Source organism: Theobroma umbraticum, unplaced genomic scaffold (assembly GCF_002168275.2).
Source record: "Theobroma umbraticum cultivar Fairchild unplaced genomic scaffold, ASM216827v3 scaffold_130.0, whole genome shotgun sequence".
Classification (NCBI taxonomy): Eukaryota; Viridiplantae; Streptophyta; class Magnoliopsida; order Malvales; family Malvaceae; genus Theobroma; species Theobroma umbraticum.
The window spans coordinates 2854032-2854296 of NW_018397264.1; positions in this window are offsets into that span (position 1 = coordinate 2854032).

Here is a 265-nt window from a genome sequence, read left to right on the forward strand (position 1 = left end):
TCTTCGCAATTTCTTCCCTGTTCCAAGTCTAACCTCCCTCAGTAGCAGCCTAGCTTGCCATCAACGTCTTCTGTTTTGTTCTTTCTTCTAAAAATAAATAAAAAGCTAAGTCCACACGATTTTATTAATTTAACTATGCCGTCACCCGTCAGCACTGACCAGCAATCGAGCATCCTTTACTCTTTCTTTGCCACCTCTACTCCTTTCTACATTCAACAGCATAAAAAGTCTTTAGCTTCAATTAATATTTTTTTTTTTTAGAATT